Consider the following 25,967-nt stretch of genomic DNA (forward strand, 5'->3'; position numbering starts at 1 on the left):
ACATATTATTAACCTGAGGAATAATTATTATACAATGTTTACGAATATAAGAATGTCAATAATTTGCATAGTTTAGGGGGGGATTTTCGTTTTTAGAGAAGAATGTTATGTTTAGATATCATTGTATATAATTTGCTTATTTAATTTTTGTATGGATATATGCGAAAACGTCCGTCACTATAGTACACATTTATTAGTAACAACGTGCCTGAATACCTATATTCCCTTCTAGTTTTGTTTAGCCCAATTAGCACTGGTTAATCGGTTTCTCACTCGAAGTATTGTAATTATAACAATGTAATAGGGTATATTTAACTGATGTTGTTAGTTGTTTTATACTAATCTATACAGTCCTTTATGATCATTAGTCGTATTACACCTTCCTTATTTTGAACAAGCACAATAATAATAATAATAATAATAATAACAATAATAATAATAACAATAATAATAATAACAATAATAATAATAATAATAATAATAATAATAATAATAATAAACAAATAACTGAATAGATAAATATTATTAGTATTTTTAATGTTCTATCTCTGATATAATCTCGTGGGAACCTTTAACTCTTCCAGATGTTTATCGATGCACGATGATCGAAAACGTTTTCCTGTTTCAGCTGCAAGTTTTTTCGCTTAGTAATTCCGTTTGAACGCATGCAATCTCGATACATTTAACACGCTGTAATCGACATTCAACGCAACACATAACGCAACAATTCCAACCACTTTAACAGCAAGTGGTTCCTGTTTGAATTACGGACAATGCACGATAACATTAATTATACAAAACCATCCGTTTATCCTTCGGATATAAACGGTGATACCTGTCGACTTGCCGGCAAATCCTCTTAATTGCAGCACAATAAATATATAGCATTGTTAATTATTAAGATTGAAATATGCAAAAAATGCAACACTTCACACTTCATATACATATATATATATACATGTATATAGATATACACATATATATGTATATATATATATATATATATATATATATATATATATATATATTAAATAGATAAAGAAACATATGATTATATGAATGCGCCCATTTGACTATGTTGGGCACATCATTTTGATTTGATATCAAACGATCATACGAATGAAACTTTTGCGCTTTAATTCACTATTATATAAAGAATGCATTGCACACATCTGGTTTAATAAATCGTTTTTGTGTGTTGAGAAGGAACACGACTTAAGAATAATTTATTTTTCGCAAAAAATCAAAAACATTGAATAATTATCTGCATTAAGATAAAGATAAAATTACAGATGAATATTAAGTTGAAAACTCCATTTCAGTATAGTACCACCGTTTCTATTTCTTAACTATAATCATTAATTTGTCTATACATATATGTATATATATATATATATATATATGCGTATACATATATGTTATATATATATATATAGTTCATTATTATTATTATGATTATTCTTTTCTTGTTGTTGTTAGGTCTTATTTATAGTGAGAATCTTAGAGTCTTAGAGAGAGATGATGTTGTTGAGGGATTGTTCGTGTTATAAAGCGATTCATATATATATAAAATGTTCATACTTAGAGGTGTAGAACCTCTTAGAGTGAAGATACAGTCTTAGTGTTCACATTGTAGATATGACATGTGTATGTAAAGACATTTTAAACCACATGATACACAAGACATATAATGACAATTTACACTTTACATTTTTGGTAGAATTACAACACAAATACGACGTTCATAAAAACACATGATGGATTTATTTCCATGGACCTGCCGGTGGCTTTGCTTTCAGGAATTCAAAGTTTAACATTCTAAGTTTCAAAGGTGACCGTCTCGCTTCTAGACGTTAGAATCCCATGTCTGGACTGACGTCTGTCTTCCTCAGACTCTCTCTCAGACTCTCCCTCAGTTTCTCTAAAGTTTCTAACTATATCGAGAACTTCCCATTTTCCATGACTTCATACACATGTTAAAACATGTCTTCCTTCACGTGTTCTGGAAATGCGTGTCCAAAACTTTTCCTTTGTTTACAAAAGGAATTTTAACCTATATTCCGAGCAAGGATCTTCCACTTTCTGGCAGAATCGCGGTAGTTTTAGAAAGAGCATCCAAATACCACCACCGCTATTCGATCTAGGCCATTGATTTGTCTTTTATTACCGTGGTCATTTATAATTTATGTGAAGGGTGTAGTGCTGACTTCAATACCTTAGCTCGTTTTTTAGACTCAATGTTAAGAGATATCTTTGTTGCTGGCACTGTTATACTGTAAATCTCTGGTAAAATGATTGGGACCGCTACACTTCTGACACTGCACTGGTATTGCGTCATACTGGTGTAAGTTGTGCAAGGAATAATACTGCATCTCATGAATCTGCCAGCAATAAGCTCACCCAAAAATACCTCCTTTGTCCTTAAAGCTCCTATTATGAAATCCTTTGTTCAAAGTTCAGGCTTTCCGCCTTAAGGTTTTACATAATCCTTTTAAAACTGAAAAAAGGAGTTCTGGCAGGATATTAAAACTGAGTTAACAGTAAACGAATGTTTGCATTTGATTTTATTTGTCCTGTAGATCACTTACGTATTGATTTACGATTTCCCTGAGGTAGAATAAACGATGACCAACTAACTAATAAAGTGCAGCAAAAACATTAAGGGCAAATGCCACAATGATGACTTGTTTTACTTACTTTAAAGTCCTCATTTTATCACTGGATAACAGTCTGTGTACAGACAGAGCACAAGCTCTAACACCGAGTTGTAAAACACAATCGACGTTGCCAACTCGAATAATTTTGAACACATGCCACAATGACCTTAACATTATGTTGTCGGGTAAGAAACTATGCAATTTGGGAATCAGCCAGATGCGAAACGTTTTGCCTGCCATTTATATTTAGTTAATTCTTAGCTTGTTCTGTAGAGTTTGGCAAGTAGTGGCTCACAGCATGAGAACTCTTTGCATATTGAGTATTCTGACTTCATTGACAACGGTATTATTCCATATACGTACGGATATGTTTATTATTAAGCGTAAGCAAGATAATGGGACCTTCTCTTAGAGTTAGTCTACTTTCCCTATATCACGTGACACCATGAAACACATTCACCTCTTGCGTCTTCTTATCATTTCCCTTTTTAAATCTGAGACTGCTCCTACTGCAGTTCGAAACTATTTACTTTTGTTAATGAATTTTTGAGGCTAGTTTATTTGCTTTTTATATGTATGTATATGCAATCCCAACACAAGCCAGCTCATAAACTTCAAAAACAATTCAACACAGCCTAGGCATAGTAAACATCTATACTTCAATTTCAATTAATGAAATACTCCACACAGGTATCCACAAATACACGCACCATACATACCCCCCAAAAAAAAACAGAATATTAAAGCAATACACAGCAAACATGAAAAATAAGTTTGAAAGACTTTAAAGTGTATATACTATTTGATGTATCGATTTTCAATATTTACTGCAAGAGAATAAAGTTAAGTTGTAAGTTACAAAAAACTATTCATAGCACTTAAGTTACACTGTATATCTTAATATTTATACATATATATTATAAGTTAACTATATATACGCCTATAAATATGCACATAAAGAGAGTGGTATATAGAAATTTTGAGACAGAACAGTGACAAAACAGACATATAGAGAGAAGAAGAGAGGAAGAGAGAGATTAGTAAAATATAAAATGGGGCATGCAGGGAGACATAAAAATGGGAAGCAAGAAAATCTAATTGCAAACTGGCGGGTATTCGTACATTACTTACTCTTTTGGGCGAAACTTTTTTTTTATATAATTTGTCGGTTTTTTCATATCACTGTGTATTTCTGTCCGTACTAGAATATTCTTAGTACAATACAATTACTGACACTTATTTTACAATACAGGCACATAATTTATTTTTTAAATATACTCCGATGCACCCGTGGCCTTGTTTTCCATCTATTTCTATTTTTTCGATAATTCCCCGATTTAGAAAATATCAAGAAGAAGACTAAGCTGCACTGACGTAAAATTAACAATTAATTTCATGAATATATATATATATATATATATATATATATATATATATTTGTGTGTGTTTGTGTGTGTGTGCGTGTGTTTACGTGGGTGTATGTTTTTTGTGTGTGTATACATATATATTTGTACCCACTAATTTTCATAAAAATTAGTAATATATAAAGTTGTTAAGTTGAATCAGATTTCTATATCGGTACTTTTTTTACACAGGCATCACCACATTATCAAGGTCAAGAGACCACTCGAGGATAAGGGTTAAATAGTTTACAGTAGAAATGGGACAATAAAGTAATCAATTCGGTAAATTTGATAACTTATATGGAACGGCTCATCAAGAACGTGTTTACGTTAGACTTGAAGACAACCATATTGTAGTCAACCGGAAAGCAGGAAAACGGAAGACAATTCCACAGGCGTGCAGTTCTAAGAAAGAAGCTTTGTTCATGGAATCTTCGTTTAGGTTTAGACACAGAAAAAGAATGGGGGAAATTATTGATAGTGTTTTCAGCAAGACGAGTGTTTCTTGTGAAACTTTGCCGAGGTGGGCTATAGAGTGAAGCTTAATCGAACACTTTCAATGAAAATAACGATACATCAGGGACAAACTCGCAACATCTCTTCTGTGAGATAGAGGTTGCAGTGAAGAGAAAAGGGCATCTCCTACGAGGCTACGAAATCTATTTTGAACTCTATCAAGGCAGGACAAGTCCTTTCTAGCAGCTCCTGCCCAGATGTGGCAACAGTATTCCATCCTTGGACGTACCTGGCTTATATATAGACAGAGAATTGCATCGGCAGTGAGATATCTACTGGATCGATAGAAAGATCCCACAATTTTTTTCCAGCGGTCTTGACAACAGATCTGATGTACGTGTTCCATTTAAGATCAGGAGTAAAGGTCAAGCGCAGAAGCTTGCCTAATCTTGAGGCCTCCTGAAGCCGAGAGTCAGATGGGTATCAGAGTGTTGATGATGAAAAGAGAGAATATTGGTTTTAGATGCATTAAAAGTAAGCAACCATTCCTTTACCCATTGTAACACGTGCTCAAGATCAGAGGAGAGAGAATCAGAGAGAACTTGCTCGTTTACTGTCTTAGATGTGCTACCATAAATCTTAGTGTCATCAGCATAGATGTCTACAAATGATGTCAGGAACATTTGGAAGATTAGTAATGCAGAGCAGGAATAGGTTTGGGCACAGGATGGACCCCTGAGCGACTCCAGCATTAATACTGTGAGCTTCTGATTTTTGCCCCTCAACTACTGCTCTTATTAACCTATCAGAGAGAAATGATTTAATAATTGAGAAGACATTTCCAACTAAACCCTACCTAGATATCTTGTGAAGTAAACCTTTTTGCCATACCCTATTAAATGATTTTGATATGTCAAGAGCAATTGCCCGAGAAAGGTTGTCTCCGTCGAGAGATTTGCTAATCATATGAGGTATAACTGTAAGCACAACTGCTGTAGATCTAGCAGAACGGAAACCTTATTGAGTGTCACTAAGCAGGTTATTTTTTGCTAAGATGGTTGATTACTTCTGTATTTAACACAGATTCCAGCAACTTACTCATGAGGCACAGAAGACTTATTGGCCTGTACTGAGAGGGTGATAAGCGACCACCTGGATTCTTAAATGCAGGGCATACTAATGATATTTTCCATGGTGATGGGAAGCAATTTTCCTTAAGACAACGTTTAAACAGTTTTGTAAGTATGACCACTACTTCTGGTTGAAGCTTTTTGAGTACTATAGTTGGAATACCGTCAGGGCCTGTTGTTTACTGGAATCAAGGTTTTTGATTAGCTTGGCAACATCACGTACAGATATGTGTATACCACATAGCGTGTTTTCTGATACAGAAGAAAATATTGTGGGTTGGCGGCCTTGGTCGCAAAGGGTAGAATAAGCTGCAAAGTTATTAGCAAAGAGTTTGGATTTGTCTGATGCTGACGAGATTGGCTCAGGTCAAGTCATAATAGTTGGGATAGAGCACACGCTTCTGTTCAGAATTATGTTTGCTATTTGTCAAATCTGGTGGGGACCAAGCCGCTGCTCAGCTACTTTGGACTTTAGCGGTTGAGCATACAGCACTCTTGCGTTCTTTATTACTGTCTTACAATGGTTGCCGGCAGTCCTAAACCCGGCTTTAGTGTCCATACATCTATTACGTTGGAAGCAGTGGAAAAAGTGATTTCTGTGTGCAACGGCAGAACCATGGCTGGCTGTTATGTTTTTGCTGGAACTTTTTCGAGTGTATGAAACGGCATATACCTACAATTAACCATTCCGTCAGGTCAGATACTATAGAGTGCACATCCATTTTAAATATGGAATGCAGAGGTAGATCCCATATAAATGTACGGAAACTATCCCAGTCAGCCTTAGTGTATCGATATACTGTACGATGGAGTGCCACGTCTCGGACTTCTTATATTTCATTTTTATCTTAATTGTTAACAACAGAGTGGTCGGAAGATCGAGGAGCAGACAAACAGAAATTGAACTTAAGAAAAAGGCCTAGTAGACTCGCATAGTGGCCGTCATTAGCGGGCACACGGGTGGGTTCGTGCACAAACTGAGTGAGGTCATAAGCAATGGAGAAATCATGACAGAACCTCCCCTCATCATCGGTTTTGTTTGAGTGGGGCAACCATTTCACGTTGTGAACATTGAACGCTCCACATACGTGAATGTTAGCTAAAGGATAAGCAGATAGGACTTAGACAATTTTCTCGGATATGCTTTTAAAGATAGTAACTCCGCTGTTGTGGGGACGATAGAGAGTAAATATAAATGCAGTAGTGTGAGCTAATGCAACCCGGAAGCACACATAGGGTAAGTTAGGATCTTCTCTGGAGATGTCCCATACCACATGGAAAGCCATCTTTCAAATAGGCACACATTTCATGCCCATGGCGATCTTGGGGGTCAGGTTTAGAAGTTAAGTTAGAGTATCCTTTAATTGCAAACTATTCTAGGGAAATAGCTTGTCCAATGCCAGTTTCACTTCAAAATAAAATACTTGATTCTGACTCGCTCACTGTTTTCTCATTTCTATTTATAATTGTTACTTTTATATATTTAAATTACCCAAATAAAAATATGAATTTAAACATTTTATAAAATAGATCTGATGTTTTCCCACGTATTTCTGATAGTGATTAATACAATTTTATACAGTAATTATTTACCAGAACGCTTCAAATTTATGTTTCAGTTTAATATCGAATAATATGTGTTCTCATATTATTCGGACCATTAAATAATGCTAGTATAATCTATTTTAAAATAAAATATGACCCTTTTATGTTGGCTCTAATCTGAATTTTTCGATAGGCAGTGAAAAGTCACTTTACATTTTGTTTTTAGCTTTCCACACTTAGTGTAAACAGGTAACTCCGACTATTTTCCAACTGTTTGTTTGTTCTGATTTCTTTCTCAAATCATTGCGTAGGTTAATGATTATATGGTTCATCCAGATTATTGTAAGATCTATAGTTTATCCTTACTTAAATACAATTGTTCTTTACCTTTTGCGTTTGCATATATGGTTAATTTTTTACATGAACTCCTCTTAGTCTCATTGAGGTAACATTTTATAAATATTGTATTTAAAACATTGAATACGGCTGATAAAATTAAATTTTAGCTAATATTACTTTCGTTTTGACAAACAGCTATTTAAGCTACTGAGTTTATTGTGTATCATTATATTTTACGGTAAGATTATATAATATAAGTCTTCAATGAACCTGGATCACGGTAATAGACATTTTATTCATGAAAAAATGGTTAAAGACAAAATGACATAGTTTTCCAGTTTTCAATCAAAATGCGTTACTGTGAGTTTTAAATTAGAAAAAAATACAATGCCTGCCAAGCTTTTGCCAAATATAATAATACATATATGCATTTTCACTTATGTTAGATTTTACGAATCATGAAACCGTGTCTACCATCAACAAGTATTTTATACATTGTAACCATCTACGGACACAGACGATATACTTTCTGAATAAATTCTTAATATGACAAACCGTTGATATGTGCGCCACTAAAACGAAAAGCAATTTAAATATTCTTTTAAGAACTAACTATGGTGTGACTATAAATATATAAACTGGCCTCTGTTTTTCTCTATATGTAATGACTGAGTCTCTGACAATGGAATATTCATTGTTTTGACTATCAAGTGTATATCCGACAGAGTTAGACACAGTTAATCCGACAAGAACCACACCACTATATAACAGCATATCCGATAGCAACTGATACACACTCGAAAGTTAAAACAATGAAAGGAATATGCTTTTGTCTTGACCCTAATCATAAAACTATCGAGCTTTGTAAAATGTTCTTATATTTTAAACACGGCACTTCATTAAAATTCATGTTTTTTTTTTAAATTCTATTAAGATATTCGAAATAAATTTGAGTTTTACCGATTTTTCATTTGTATGAAATTATACTTACACAGCAGATACGTAAATAATGTATAATAACAGTAATTGTATGCGACAACATGTTTTAATGTAGATAAACACTTGTATCATCAGGAAAAAAGCATGTAATCTGATGAATGGTCATTCCTTTCTTTCATGATAATATCCATCTATCTAATATATTTCCTCTCACTAATACAAATTTGCCGCAAATGCTTAATTATATTAATTATCCAGTTTCCATCGCGTATGTTTCACTTCCGAATATTAAACTTTCAACTATAAATAAAATTATTCATTGCATACTGTACATTGTTTTGTTTTTTACAAGGAAGTTACCACGTATAAAGCCCCTGAGGCCACTCGGGCATAAGAGTTATTGTCTGTACAGCAATCAATATGATAATATCGTAGTAATTGCTAGTAATGGAGATCTACTTAAGGAGACGGTTCATCAGGTACTTGTTCATGTTGGACTTGAAGACATCCAACTTGTAGTCAGGTGGGAAACCGGCAAACGGAATAGAGTTCCACATGCATACACTTTTAAGAAGGAACCCTGTGATTTAACTATGTCATTTTGAATGGGGCGCCGGTGTTTATAATATTCGAATTTGATATCACATGTATTCCAAATAATTACAATATGTTTGTTGTCATTAAAATATGACCTCATATGAATCGCTGAAGATTATACTAAAATGTTTTATGCATTTCAGTATTTAATAATACGTCATTTTTCTAGTATCTTCTTGTTTCGTCTAGTTAGTAACACTTGTCTGCTTATAATGTCTTCGGCTCGTCTTGTATAAATTTTTTCCCAATGAATACACCGCTTATATTGCTCCGACGTTAGTTGAATAGGTGTGTTAAAGAATGGACGGTAGTCATTAAATAATAGTGTAATACTCCTTTATGGTAGAAATAGGGAAATTTGATTATTTAAAGTGACGGATCTACAAGGCCATGTTTACATCCGTGGTGGTATAACACACAACCAGAACATATTCGCTGAAAAATTAAACTACGATGGTCATTTCTAAAAAATAACGTGTGGTGGAGACTTTGATATAAAATCAATAATCTGGTTTCTGTTCTCAGTCATTGTCTGGCAGTGTCAGCTAGCGGAAGCCACTGGTTGCTATTGTCAACTGAGGGCGTTACTGGCGATTTGTGTTGGTTTTCGGAAAGTGCTTGCGAGTAATGCTGGTCATTGGTTGGGTTCAGGACTTGCAGTCACAAGCAGCATGACCAGTGTCGGCTTCCACAGGTATGGATCAGAATGTGCTTTATAGTCACAGGTGGTTATACGTTTTTATAGATGGATACATGCATGTATTCTTAGGAACTAGCTGCCGCAAGACAAGTCCGTCTCGGTTCCCAGCGTTTCGTGTTTGCTTCGGCCAGAATCAGCTTACATTTTACTGATTTGCTTTTTAGTAGTTTCTCTTCAATTACAAGAACTGTTTAGAATTGTAGGGTGTCGTTCGAATTTGTTAATTCCCGTTCACTATCCATCTCGAACTGTGTAAAGCGCATTTGATTGCTAAAAATTGCAATGGGTTTTCTACATATTCGTGTATTGCTGTCTATTTTATGACGTTCTCATCTATTTGCGATCAATTCTTGTTACAGTCGGGCATTTAGGTTGTTGACAGTGATTTTAAGTGTGTTAATTTCACGTCTAATCAGGGGCGAAGAGATTTTAGCAAAACTGCTACCAAGAAAACTGTTGTGCTAAATGATGATAAGTAAAAGATAAGCGGAAAAACTGAAACAGGCAGGCTTATAATATTGTATCCAAGCAAGTTAGCTGTTATTGTTGCAACATCCGTTGTTTAAGAAAAAACGCGTCCAGAAATATTGCTTGCATCGGATAAACGATCCTCTATGTAGTATGCCGTAGAGCTATTATTGCGACTCAATAGCTTGCAGTTACGGTGCAATGCATAGATTATGGTTCTTGATTGTTAGTGTGTCAATCATGCACTTTGCAGTGTTATTACCAAAGGTACAGCGTTTGAAATGAACGCGGCATGTTCACTTGCTCCAGATGTACTAGACGGTGAGATATGCAAATTTTTAGAGAAAACAAAAGTGGGCATTGGCATTGTACCATTGGATGGAATAGAAGAGGTTCCTGCTTTCTATGATTGCAGTCATCACGTTAGGGAAGCACCTCATCTATGGTATAATACGATAAAAAGCGTCCGACTAAAATGTGTTTAAATGGCAAGGATCGACATCGTAGATTATCACTTTCCAAAGCATGCCAATTATTGCTTAGAATTTATGTAAATCCTACACAGAATGTATGTATATGAGCACACATTGGACATTTTTGTGAAATTGTCTTTTCATTGCCACAAAAAAACGCTCAATTTGCAAGGCATGACACACCTGGTTTATAGAGAGATCACTATTTGGGAAACTAGTCAGAACAATTTCTTTCAATGATCGATATGGACCCAAAATATTAAAAAATTCTATTTTAATTACATATTCAGTCTATCGTCAAAAAAAAAAAAACAAAACAAAAAACATATCGACTATCATAAATTTGAAGCAGAAAATTGTGATGTTATTCAAACAGACTGACGTTCACAACGACAAAACTTATTAAGGAAGTCACTGTTATTGTTTTCGTGTTGCTTCATGCATATGTTTCCAAATGTATTTAACTCTATTTCAGCTCCGACAAAGTGAACTCCAATATCTGTAAAATCAAGATGCTCAAACATGCTTCCTGAATCAGTTCGCAATTAGCCATTTTTTCTGTATGATTTTTAAATGATATAATTCGGAATGTTAGGGATTGAAATGGAACCCGTGTTCCAGCGCATAATAAACATCGAAAACACAGTGAAAGTCTTTACTACCACCTCCTACCCAAAGGAAACACGGAATGTTGAGGAAACCAATCACTCTAAAGCAATCATCGCACTGTTGAATGCAGATCAGCATAATTCACTGACGTCTATTAGATAAAATATGCTATTCAAGTAAGTTGAAAGGGAAATAATGTTTTACCACCAGAAAGATTCACACCAACCGCTTCTGTTTGTGGATGTAACTCTAACAGGAATCACTACCAGATAATTGCGTGGCTGTGATGTATAATGAAATGAAACCATCTAAGTGAGATTAAAGGTAGAAGCAAAACAACTTGTTCCAATGATTAGAGCGTAACTTGTTCTGATGATACTTTGCAACTGTGTGAAGGTTGCAATGCCCTAATTTCTTCGTGAAGAAGGTATGGGATCGAATGTCTCAGTGTATGTTGATATTGCAAAAATCAAAACTGTGACGATATTAGACATACTCCAGTCATATATTTTTAAATACGATGTTTGATGTAATAAAATGTATAATATCCAAAATAACATTTAAAAATAATATTAACAATATCGTTGAAAATACGAAATAGGGAAGTATAGAACTGAAGAACGAGAGTAAGACTAAAATAAAAGATTAAAATATAATGTCATATAGCCTAAATATATTTAAAATATATGATGTAATTCATATTTTTCGGGGAACAAATATTTAAGCTATAATATAAAAAATGTGTGTATTATTATTATTTCTGTTAAGCATCCATATAATATTTACACTATATTACGCTTTTGTTCATATACGTTATAAAAAAATATATTTCTCTCTTTAATAACGCTTCGCGCCCCCATTTTTTTTAATTTTAATCGAGTTTTTCCGTTTTTGAAATGGAACATCTAATACATCTCATTGCATCAAAAAGTATGTTTTTAATATGTGCACTGGTGTTTTGTTTTTCTAATTTCATTCAACCAGAGGAAGTCTCGCAGTATCTAATATATAAAAACCTATATATATATATATATATATATATATATATATATATATATATATACATATATATATATATATATATATATATATATATATATACTTCGGAATAGTTTTTATTTAACAATCAGTGGTTATGTAAACGTGAGATTGTTGGTTTACAAAATATTACTGGCAGTAATATTCTATAAGTTATCCCATCTAAACACGAATTGCTCGATATACAAGATAGAGCAAATAAATAAAATTGTAATTCAATGAATTTCAAAAAACTCTCATTGAAATGAAATGAAGTGGTTGAGTTTCATATCAAAGAATTTTTATTATTCTAAGCAAGACAAAGAATGTTTTAGAAAGTTTATCTCCTTAACCTATAGGGTTTCGATGTCTACCATCTCATCAGAGGAGTGAAAATATTAGCAAATAGTTATAAAGGTATGCACCCTATTTGCTAAAGTCAGTGAGACATTGAAAGTCAAATTGAAAATAATACATTTATCAGAAGCCCTGTAGCAGGAGTATTTGTAGAAAAAGAATATGAATGTTTTTGTTGATCCAACTTGTTTGGTAAAATCCATATTATACGTTCTTTACATCCGTTTGGTAATAGTTTCCAAGTTATATCCTGGGTAATCCGCATAGCTGTGTATATATACGAATCGGGCAAGTGCTTGTTTTAATTTGTTTTGGGTCCAGCCGATAATAATTTCAAAGCCTGGTGGAAGCCTTTTCATTAGAAGCTTATAATATTTTTAGTAGGGGCGAAGTGTTACGGAGAGTAGGTAATGGTAAGTGGTAGGAGGTGAGACATTTGTGCATATTCATCCTAATATACACATGAACACACATATACAAACTTAACACTTACACACAATATACACATTTTATATACATACAGATACACATACACACATACATATATATATACATATATACATATATATATAAACAGATATATACATATATACACACACTTAAACATACAGACATCTCTATAAAAATAAAAATAGATATCTCTTCAAGTAGAATCTAAGAATCATAAAGTTTGACCGGTCGCTTAATTGAGGTTAGGTCGTGTACAAGATATAGGGACTTGGTTCGGGGGGGGGGGAAGAAAGGAGGAGGAATAAGAATAATATGGATATAACAACAAAAACCAAAATAATTTAAAATAAAGAGATGGGCCGAATACGTAAATTGAATAATTCTTTTTTTCCTGATTTTTCCTAGTTTAACCTCAAACCTCATTGTCAATTTAAATCCTATTTGTTCTGTCAACTCAAGTTATGTGTACTGCCCATGAGGTGCTAATTATTATTAATTTTATACGTATCTATATTACCCTATGAATGAGGATTGACATAAAGTTTAGAATATACTAATGTTTATTAGCTAATTGTGAAATTAATTCTAATATTATTGATGGAACGTTTTATCTTTATTTTATGGTCCTTACGGTAATACTTCAATGCTAAGTAAGTTAAAACAAAGGTAATAAAGTAATGATAATACCTTACTAAAAAAAACGTTTAAAATCAGTATATCCATAACCTTATGCTATTTAATCATATTTAACCGGGGAAAGTTTCTATAACTGCCTTTTCTATAAGCCTGACGAATCCTACAGTGGATGAAACGCAGAATATTCAGTGTAGCTTGTCGCCATATATATTTTATAAATGATTATATATATATATATATATATATATATATAGTAATTTATAAAATATATATGGCCACAAGCTACACTGATTATTCTGCGTTTCATCCACTGTAGGATTCGTCAGGCTTATGCGCATAAGCCTGACGAATCCTACAGTGGATGAAACGCAGAATATTCAGTGTAGCTTAGTCGCCATGTATATGTTATAAATTACTAACTAGCTCTACCGACGTATTAAGCACTTTTGTAGTAAATACTTAAAGTTTACGCATAAATCTATACTGTCGTATATTAAATTTATGTGAGTAAATGAAGTAGTTATATATATATACATATATACATATATATGCATATACATATATATACATATATACATATATATACATATATATATGCATATGTATACATATATATACATATATACATGTATATATACATATATATATGTGTGTGTGTGTGTGCGTGTGCGTGTGTGCTGTTTTGGGGGAAAGAATATATATATATATTATATACAAAGTGCTCGATTACAAAGAAAAACGTTTTGTATATAAGACCTTAATATTTATTTATTTAATTGTACAGAAGTTAAGAAAAAAACATTGGGACCGTCGGTTTCGAGCCCAACATATAGGGGACTAGTTAATGGTAAAACGTAAATGATGTTAGGCCCTCGTCAGCCATGTTGTTTCTCTTTATGTTGGGCTTGAAACCGACGGTATCAATGTTTTTCTGAACGTCTGTACAATGACTTTTGTTTATATATATGTGTTATATATATATATATATATATATATATATATATATATATATATATATATGTTGTCTTTCTGTCCATCCTTCTCTATGCCTGTCTGTTTTCGTAGTTTAAAAATCTGCCACTTCCGAGACAAAAAGCCGAAGAGCTGTGTCAGGCATCTCAAAAGATTTGATATTATATGGGCTGGACTGTTATAGGTGTTAACCGATAAAATATGTTTAGGTGGCAAAACTGTTTAAAAACTGAATTAAATATTTATACATTTTGTACATTCATCTTGATTTATTTATAATTTTTAATTTTTAATCAATTCATATGCGTGTTGCATTTGACAATTGTAAAGGAACAAGCGTTATAAGTTTTGCTTACAGTTTCGAACTATTGCTGATTGCGCCCCAATACTTTTTCTTTACTATTAAAATCACGGCACTATATTAATATATTGTAAATCTGGAAAAATTACAATATCATATTTAGCGTACCTTCAAACCAGACAAAGCCAGGCACCCTCCTTCGCTATTATCTATCTATATATCTATCTATCTATCTATATATCTATCTATATATCTATCTATCTATCTATCTATCTATCTATCTATCTCTCTCTCTCTCTCTCTCTCTCTATATATATATATATATATATATATATATATATATATATATATATATATATATATATATATATATACATAAAGGTTATGAGGGTTTTTTGAAGCATGAAAAACGATGTTACTTTTTGTAATATTTTTATTGTTATTTTTTTTGTATTTAAAGCGGATCTCCGCTCTTGGTCGCAAAAAAGTACCGAAATGAAAAACAAAAAGAAAACCGTTTAAGGAAATGAAGATTTTAAGCGTGGACAGCGTTCATTCCTAGCAATCATGTTCGAAAAATGTTCACGTGAATCATGTTATCCATTTCTGGAAGAGGATTGCGTTTTTTTTTAATATATATTTTTTTTAATGTCGCAACGTAAAGCGTTTTATTCAAACGGCAAAAATAAGACGCAATTGATTCCAATATGTATAATGAAATAAAAATGAAATTGTTAAACGGTAAAAATAATGTAATTATTAGTTATGAATAATAATAATAAACTACTGAAGAGGGCAGAGTTAGAGACAATGTCGGCTTCTTTAATGGTTAGAAAGATATAAAATCAATAATAATAATGAAATAATAATAATAATAATAATAATAATAATGATAAAAATAAAAATAATAATAATAATAATAATAATAATAATAATAAAAATAATAATAAAATCAATAAAATTAATATTAGTTAATAATTAAATGACACTACAAATTATCTCGGTCCTGAAGGAAAATTGTCTCAGTTCTGAAGGAATTATCATACGCAGACCGGATAATATCAGAGCAGATACTTAAATGTATGTTCTTTTGGCTCGAAAGTCATTCTGTGTGTATTGATAATAGAGACAATATTAATAAAATATTAATAATAATAATAATAATAAGAAGAAGAAGAATAGTATAAATAATAATATTCATATTTAAACCATAGACCTATAGTAGCTTTTACATAAAAAAACATGCGCATAAGGGTATATATATAAATAAATATATATATATATATATATATATATATATGCATGCACCATAAAAACCCATATATACGCATACATATTCAACGACCAGATGTATATAATATATGCACCCCCACACATATAATGCATATATACATAATTATATGCACAAACAAAAATGCATGCATGCACACACACATGCGCATATATATCCATACACATGTATATGCATACAATGACATGTACAGATCCAAGCATGCATACGTGCACACATATGCATACGTGCATGCATACACACATACCCATATGTGCACATGCACACACACCATATATACACATAAGCACGTACACCTAAATATATATATATATATATATATATACATATATATAGAATATACAAATACACATGAATGCACATACATTCCTATACAAATATATAAGCATGAAACAAAATACAAGAGCATGCAAGGCAGCACAAATATGCATTACATGGACAGGACCGTACATACACACACACACACACACACACACACACATATATATATATATATATATATATATACACATACATATAAAATATAAAACCATATATGTACAGATATATGTATACCCATCCCCATATAAACACACTCACACACACACACACACACACACACACACACACACATATATATATATATATATATATATATATATATATGTGTGTGTGTGTGTGTGTGTGTGTATTAGGAGTGAGCTTCCGTTATTTTAGTGTCTTAAAATACGCTTCAATATGCCAATTGATTTCTGCCGATTTCATATATATATTTATAGAGTTACTTCCTTTTCGAGTAGTTTCTATTATAATTTATCAATCTATAATAGTAAGGTCAATCGTAATTAAAAAACGGTCCATAAAAAAACAAATAGTTTTGCACCCGGCGAATGCAGTTAACCGACATTTTGTTTTAGAGAAAATACAATTTAAAGGTTGGAAAAGCAAAGACGTGTTTTTATAATATTAGATACGATTATTAGATTTTATTTTATATTACTGGCTTTAGAAAACAGTTTGCAACAAAATCAATGCTAGACTTAAATTTTAAAGAGTATTAATGAATTATAGAAGAAGCAGTGATATATGTACCCGCCAAATACAACAATGACATAATTAAAAAATGAGCGACATTAATCACGTTGTGTTTTTACTAAAACAATTATTTCTCACCAGGAAGCCAGATATGAGCGTCTTTATCTATCATAGCTAGTAAAACTATGTATATGGCAACAAAAATAGACTTGCCGCGGCGATATTAAAAAAAAAAAAAATCTTTCAGAAATATTAGTACTATATTTTGGTATATATAGGTACTCATCTGAACTCCTATCTTTGGTCCCCCCTCGCCAATCTTTCACGAAAAACACCCGTCCAACTGCATCCACTGTGAAAAAATTTCCCCCACTCTATATCTGTGCCTAAATCAAAACGCGGATTCCATGAACAAAGCTTATTTCTTAGAACTGCACGCCTGTGCAACTCTGTTCCGTATGCCTGCTTCCCACCGGACTACAACTTGGATGTCTTCAAGTCCAATGTTAACAAATTCCTAATGAACCGCCCCCTTAATTAAAGACTTCATCAAATCTCCACACTAACGTAATGTACTTGCAATAACTCTTATCCCTGAGGGGCTTACGGGCCTTGATAACTGGTGATAACTTTGTAAAAAAATATATCACTTTTATCACTTTCACCTTACAAGAAAATTGAAAATTACTTCAAAAGCAATATTAATAAAATATTAAACCAGCGTCGTTTTAAAGTGGAAAAAAGATGAATAGAAAGTATAATTAACATTTTAACAAAACTCGTTTCAGTACACAAACAAACTTCATTACAAGGGGATAAAGCCAATGTTGCAATATTAAAATTAAGTTGAATTATTTACATATACGAAATAGAATATCTCGCACTAATCTGTTTAATGCAATAGAATGAATTAAAGCAATGTATTTGTAAAATACCCGAGGGAAATAAAATAAATAATGTAATATTTTGAATTGGATCACTGTACATTCTAACCTTATATTTTATAATAAGATCAAATATGATCAAGAAGACTTTTAATTTTTTTAATGTATATCCAGGGCAGAAATTGCATTTTGTTAAACATGATTTGTTTTATCATTTCTCTGATTTCGTCTATTATATTATAATTCTATAATACTTATGCATGAAAGTCTCCTTCAATATATAAAGACGGATAGTTTGCAATCCAGAAGAATAATCACATACACGTGACTGAGTAATACACAAGAAAAGGAAAAACGAAACAAGATCGATAAATGCATATGCATATCTGATGCTGTTACTTTTTTTATCATAAAACATTGATGCACACATAAGTCGCATACTGGTTCTGTATTTCAAGGTTTCAGCTTTTTATTTCATCACATGAACTATTTTCTTTCATCCAAATTTGTTCTACATGCTCCTATAATGACTCTTCAACCTAATAAATGTTTCAACGGAAAGCATGTCAGAATACATATCCGTGTTGCTTGCAGATTTTTTATTCTCATGAAATTGCCTTTTATGTATGCATATGTGTCTTCTAGAAATGGCGTGTATGTCTTCGTAAATCTGGCCATTCTCTGAAGAACTTTTAATGGTAGATTACGATTTGAAACATTGTTCGATTTTCAGTTCATTCCAAAAACACATGCGTACTATCAGGACATACATTTTCTTCTGTTATATATGGATCTTTTAGAGTAAGTTGAACGGCCATAATGTGGTCAGATAAAATATGCTTTAATTGAGATCAACCCTACTGGAAAAGAAACAAATAAATTAAATAGGTTGCATATTCCTTTTATTATTTTATTCTAATACAAAAAATATGTGAAAGCAAAAAAAAAAATAAAAGATTATAATAATATTCGGCCTAAATACTTTGATTCTGAAATGACTTATTGGTCATAAAATTTCACAGAAAGAGTGTAAGCATTTCCCTGTGCTAGGCATTGCTATGGGAATACCAGGACAACATGTGACTTAATATTACGCATATATACTCCCAGGTTGATTTATAAATATATATATATATATATATATATATATATATATATATATATATATATATATATACATACAACTAATCGCGCGAATAAGAAAACACACACACACACACACACATATATATATATATATATATATATATATATATATATATATATATATAATAGTAGCTTAAAAGGCACGCTATAAGGTTCCTCTAAACGATGAGCGAAGTATTTTTGCGTAGGTGTCCATATAAGAGAGATAGATAGATATATAGATAGAGAGAGAGAGAGAGAGAGAATAGAGAAGGGAGAGGTGAGATTTATACATTTATACACTTCTGTTTCACAGCGGGGGAGAGGAGTTATTTTAACAAATATTCAGAGAGGAAGGGTATCAGTTTTTATAACACACTATAGGACAGTCATTACTTAAGATAGAGAGAGGGACACATTACTTAGATATGGTTTATACAAAATGTTCATTGTAACGATGAGGGAGACAAAGCTCAGTAGATGAGTGGACGCAATGTTCATATAAAGGATGTTTCACATTACCTTTAATTGTGTAAGAATGACACAACACGAATACGCAGTTACAAAGTATTATGTGTTCTTTTATTTCATTCTGCCGGTTGCAATTATGATGACATCCAGGAATCCAAAAGTCGACTACGTGATTAAAACTTTCTAATCCTTCGCTTCCAAAGGGGGTCTCTCCTCTGATTCGGTCCGGACTCAATTGCCTCCTGTCTCCAACTGTGTCCCCTTCTTCTTCGACTCTAGCTCCTATATTGAGAATTCATTTCTGTCATGACGTCATAAGTATGTCCAAAACGTGATGGACCTCGTGGAGAACTCACATGACCTAAACACACAATGTTTGGCACGTTTCCAAACCACTTTTGCAGACAATGAATGTTCTCTAAACTATTTTCCGACGTAACTTATTTTTCAACATATTAACATTTGCTATAGTTCGTTCTTTAACTTACCTTATTTTAATTCAGTTTTCATAAAAATGAATTGAATAATTACATTCTTTTTCAAACAACATATCTAAACTATTTTTTGTGAAAACTGAACAATGCGAAAATTTTATTTCTGACCCTATTCCTGAACCTTGCTTACGAGGTTCGAATCTCGGTCTATCTAATCTTATTTTTACTTATCTAATGTTTTTCTTACTTACAAGAAAAGGGAGACCTTTGTTGTACAAGTATTAGTCTGACCACCATATTCTGGATCCAATAAAACAAGCAGTTCGGCCTTAGTATGAGTGTAGAACAACGTTGTATGCGGAAAATATAACTGATCGAGATGGAATATGATTATTATGGTTCATTCAAGATGTAAGACAAGAGTTATGGACGACGAAGGACAAAATAAATATAAGGATTTACATTCTTTGAAAATTTTATATTATTAATAGTAAATACGAATAATTTGGTTTAACAGATAAAAACCTTTTAAATCTGAAAAGTTTTATTCAGTTGAACACAGCGGCATGCATTGCATGTTTCTGCTATGAACTGAAACTGTTACTCAATTCCCTGCCGAATGTACACACAGATAACGAAATTAAATTCATAACGTGCTTAATTATATATTATTATACATATTCTTATGTACTTTTAAACTATTGGAATCGTTTAATGACATATCATTTTTATTTATGATATGATTTGGAATGCAAAATTCATTAAATGGTCTTGCTCGTCATGAATGTCTAATCAGACATTTTTTCTGTTTATCGCATATCTAGCATTTGTTATGTTTTCTATACATACATTTTTATAATCATAATTCCGTAACTCTGATTTACTATTAGAATATCATAATTGGCTAATCAATAGATTTAATGTTATAGACAAAACTATGTTTTAATGCATTGCTATACAATTGCAAACGAAGATATCTACATAATATCGATAGACGAAGAATAATGTCGACAATAATATCCAGCAAAACATGTTGCTTGCGTTTTCTCCTAGCATTTTCATAAACATTTTATCAGAGTGACTTATCAATTTACAATTATAATATAAATATCGATTTTTACGATGACTGTCTTCCATAATTTCCAACTTTGATTATTTTAAATAGTTTACTGACTCTTAATATTCTATGCTAATACTCTATTAAATAACGTTTATTTAGATTAATGTCTATCGTTTAATGAAATTGTGTTACTGAGTATGACGCAGTGAAATTCATTTTTATTTAAATAGTCGTGCATCACACTACGACTAATCGTAAACTTATATTGCATCTATTCAGAATAATTAAGTCACTAAAAGAACGATATATATATATATATATAGATACACGTATCTATATAAAATCACACACACACAAACACACACACACACACACACACACACACATATATATATATATATATATATATATATATATATATATATATATATATATATATATATACTGTTTTAACAAAATTAAGACATCAAGGATTGATGCAACAAACATGTACTTCATCGTTAGTTACAATTGTTTAAGACTATCCGGACAAGTTCAAACCTCATGTCGTTTAAAAATGCTCACCATTGCAACCTTTTCATTAAATGTATTGAATAAAAACACTTTAACAATGCACAGTAGTGAATCCATTTTTTTATAGGGAAAACCATTTTAAAATATTTTACCTACATCTAATCCTACGGCAAGATCGTTTACTTTATTAGATGACTACTAATTTATTTGCGGACTGTTATCCACATCTTAATAATTGTTGCTGTTTAACCAGATTTCGGCTTTACTCACTCTCTGACTTTCTTTAGGTGATAAGCAGCGACGGGATAGCAATGTTGAGGATTTTACTTGTATCCCTAGCAATTATTGCCTTCTAAAGTTTTTGTTATCTAAACTAATTTTGGCTAACGAACCCGCTGACCTGCTCTCGGTAGAATTGAAATTCTAAGATAATTTTCACCCCTTGGCGTTGTGGATAAAGGCGTTTAAACTATAACTGCAATAGAAAATTGTCTTCAGACAAAGGTGTCCTTCGTGCACAAACCATGCCCCCACTTCCCCCATTTCCCTCCCAATGTAAACCGAATTAAACAGAAAATACATCGTTTGTTTTTCTACTCGATGTATGTCTACGCGGCGGAAAACGATAAATTAAACTTCAGAAGTACCAGTTTAAAACTATCCAATACTCTGAATACTTACCCACAACAAAAAGGAACAAAAAACAATACCGTGAAAAGTTAATGACATTATTTTTACTATTAAATGAGATGAACCCATTTTTTATTTCATGCAAACTATGTCATCTAATTACTTATAAATGAGATGAAAACTATATTTCATGAAAAATATTTCCTGTCATTTTAAATGCCTGCCATGTATTCATGCGCATTCTGAAAAGTCACAAGACTACGCGTGTTTGCGCAGGCACATACTTTCCATAAGATCTTTTTACCCTTAGAGATAATGAATATGGTGCTATGTCTCAAAATATTGCGAGAGTCCAAGGGTTTATACCATGCAAACTGTAAATTTACGACGATTCGGAATATTAAATTCTTTGGCAGCGACACCGAAAACATTTACAAAAAAGTGTATTGGTCGGCTTTCTGTTGTAGTTTAAGTAAATGTTTACGGGAATTTGTTTTTATGGAAGTTTAATGTTAATATATAGGTTAGATTTGTGCCTAATATAAAAAAAAAACTGGTAATTTAGTTCTCTTATTTTTAAAGTACATTTTACATGGGATAAACTGTTATTTAGCACTATAATATTAGAAAAGTTTATGTATTTTTAACAAGTCTTATATACTTAAACTTACAACATCAGATTCATACACGTTTCAGATGGTCTATACTTATGATAATCAAATGTAGATACATGGAAAAATAATAAACATCTCAATTAGTATTTGATTATCGGTATAATCAAGGATAACAATTAAAAGATGGGTTCACCTCAATGTATATCCCATCGAACATTGAATGATAAAAGGATCTGAATGATACTAATATGCACAGCTTAAGTGTAATAAACAACATATATAGAATAAAATCTAAATGTTTATCAGTTAGCTAAATGTTTATGAGTTAGTTGAGTTGGCTAGGCAGCTTACACTTAATGACTTTATCATATAAACATGTCAATTTCGTCAGCAAAATGTTTAAATGACTGAACGCTCTTCATGTTATAAAATTCCTTAAGCACACCCACGTAAAATAACATAACTATCCGATGTTTCCGTCGTCTTACTCATTGACATTAACTTCGGTATTGTGGGAATAATAAATTGCAATGTTTTAAAACCCGACATCAACAAGGACACAATAAAATAGAAAACTGTCAATTTTAAGCCTTTAATTAGTATTGTCCTCACTCGATCACATATACTGCCATAGAAAATGCATACATTCTATGCCAACAGCGGGACAGGTTCGAACAATATTAAAACATTTTTTTTCATTTCTTAAAAGCATTATTGATTAATAACCGTGATACGCATGTAAAAAACAGGTTCTGTCTCCTGCAAGAAGATTTGACCTCTGAAAAGTTAGGATCACTTTAGCTAAATTGTATGGAATCTTACTTATGAACGCGTAATGGATTATACTCTTATCATTATAATAAAACCCGTTTTTATTTACTGGCGAATTACCACAACATAATTCGTGATTACATACGGTGTAACTATCAGTAGGCAAATGCCGACGATTTTTTGTGTATTTATTCATTTTGTAATATGTATTATTTTCTAACCAACTCCAACAAATAACGCCGTATTTGAAAGACCCACTTCAAGAACATCAGGCTTATAATTAATTACTCGAGCAAGAAAGGTAGTATTCTAAACGCACCAACAACATATCCTTTAGAGTGTCCTTTCCATAAAACCGTACGACTAAAAGTTTTCAGAACAGGGATTAATGTTATACAGAAAAACAGCGGGATTAGTTGTAATTTATCTGTCTATCGATCTTTGTATTTGTTTATTCACCTGTCGATCTATGTATCTTTCTATTAAACTTTAAATAAGCAAGAGAAGTGGAACTATGTTTTCATATGTCAAAATACATCAAACTCTGCGACTGATAAAATTAAACCGGAAGATATTTGAAAAACTAATCGAAAGTGAGGTTTCGCTTATAACATGTTCTGGTTAGCTGGAAATATAGTTAAGTTAGATTGAGCATGTCGACAGAAGAAGATATTTGGAGGAGGGAGAATAAGTCGTGTAAGAGACGTGTAAAAACTAACCACCCAAGCAATATGGTGGATGCTTGTTTAGACTACATGAGAGAAATTTAAAAAAATTACAGCGTTTCATTCTATCTGTGAAATATCTGTGTTTACACACGTCTTCCAGAGAAACGACTGTAGAAAATCGGATACATCCTCAAAAGTATATTTGTGTAATCATGTCTGACACACATGCACATATATCAACAACTTGACAAAATTATCACTCACCGTTAAATAGAAAGTCATGCATATATAAACAGTTACGGACATATGGTTCAGATCTTAATGTAGCCCACTATATACATTAGTAAAACGTCACACACGTAACGTAGGGATAACTGAATGAGGACAAGGTTTTCTAACATTATCATTATTCCTTTTCTTTCCAGATAGTCCGTTGCCTAAACACCGAGCAAAAGCAATATGTAGTAACAGCAGTGCAGGACAATCTGAGAGAAACCCTCCACCGAAACAACTCCAAGGAGTATGTAATCAGCTACAAGAAATCAGGACCAGACACAAAAGGATACCAATCGAAACCTCAACACATTTTGTATACTATGTATGAAGTGCTTGTCTTAAAAAAAACATCAACGAATATGTAATCCATATGACATCAGGACAGTGTGCATGAGTGATTGAATTCTTCAGAAACAGCTTGTGAGAGCCCCCTACAGACAAAACATCATGACTAAGAACTGATTATATGAAATGCTGTGTAAATGTAGAAAACTATACAAAGGTTAAATGTGTCTTCTACTGAAAATACGGTTAGAAAAAAACATCGGGAAGCCGTAGCGCAGGGAGGAGACTAGAAAAGACAGGTATAGCTGACCATATCTGGAAGGAAAAGGGAAACCATCTTGCATGAAACGAAGAAAAATTATAGACAGAGAAGAATGATGGAGCATAGGACGACTGAAACTAGCAGCACATGTGCTGGGAAATAACCAACTATTAAGTGGACTCAGTATAGAATTTAACACGATTTGGGAACCAGTAATAAAAAAAAACAATATATAATACACGTACAATTAATAAGTATAATAATTATATATATATTTATATATATATATATATATATATATATATATATATATATACATATATATATATATATATATATAAATATATATATATATATATATATATATATATACATATATATATATATACTAGCTGTACCGTGCCACGCGTTGCAGTGTCTCTATTTGGTGTAATGGTAAAATTTATTAAAAGAGAAAATGCATGTTTCTTATATTAGTACAGCAATCCACTGCAAAAAGTGAAAAAGGCGAAACTGAAAAAAATGGTACGCTTGCAGAATTTGATCTTGATCCTCGAGAGTTTCTGTCAATCATTCATGTTTTGGACTTGACCAACAATCAGTCGATGAAGCCGAACGTA

The 25,967-nt window shown here is 32.2% G+C and overlaps 1 long non-coding RNA gene across 1 annotated transcript in view; it reads left to right on the plus strand.

Annotated features, from left to right (window-relative positions):
- Nucleotides 1–25,596, plus strand: part of LOC145297077 (uncharacterized) — a 105,543-nt gene extending 79,947 nt beyond the window's left edge. Inside the window, exon 2 of the long non-coding RNA XR_013870102.1 lies at nucleotides 24,950–25,596. This is a non-coding gene — a long non-coding RNA (uncharacterized LOC145297077). The remainder of the gene's footprint in view (nucleotides 1–24,949) is intronic.
- Nucleotides 25,597–25,967: the final 371 nt, after the last annotated feature.

Source organism: Euprymna scolopes, chromosome 17 (assembly GCF_053919585.1).
Source record: "Euprymna scolopes isolate OS-2025 chromosome 17, ASM5391958v1, whole genome shotgun sequence".
NCBI classification, from domain to species: domain Eukaryota; kingdom Metazoa; phylum Mollusca; class Cephalopoda; order Sepiida; family Sepiolidae; genus Euprymna; species Euprymna scolopes.